This window comes from Meleagris gallopavo, chromosome 11, assembly GCF_000146605.3.
Source record: "Meleagris gallopavo isolate NT-WF06-2002-E0010 breed Aviagen turkey brand Nicholas breeding stock chromosome 11, Turkey_5.1, whole genome shotgun sequence".
Lineage (NCBI taxonomy): Eukaryota > Metazoa > Chordata > Aves > Galliformes > Phasianidae > Meleagris > Meleagris gallopavo.
Genome location: NC_015021.2, coordinates 18,864,244 through 18,864,570, shown reverse-complemented (window position 1 = coordinate 18,864,570; position 327 = coordinate 18,864,244).

Sequence of the window (327 nt, the reverse complement as noted above, 5' to 3'; positions counted from 1 at the left end):
CCCGCTTTTCATTACCTACATTTTTATTATCTATATTGTTACCGACGTTTCAATCCGTAGGGATCCATAGGGCTCATTACTGATCCTTACACTCTGCCCCGCTGTCTCTCGGCCATGCTCCGGTGCACGTGGCTTTGCAGGTCCCTTCTTCTTCCCATTTCCTCTGTTACTCCTCTGTGTCGCGGCAGAAAGGAAGGAGTGTGTTGTGCTGCAGGAAAATGAAGGTGGGGAAGGTTTTCCAAAGAGAAACGGAGTAATAGTGCTCTGAGGACGGGGGCACTTTAGCCCTCTCTGGTAGATAGTGATGCAGAGAAGCACCGGGATCGA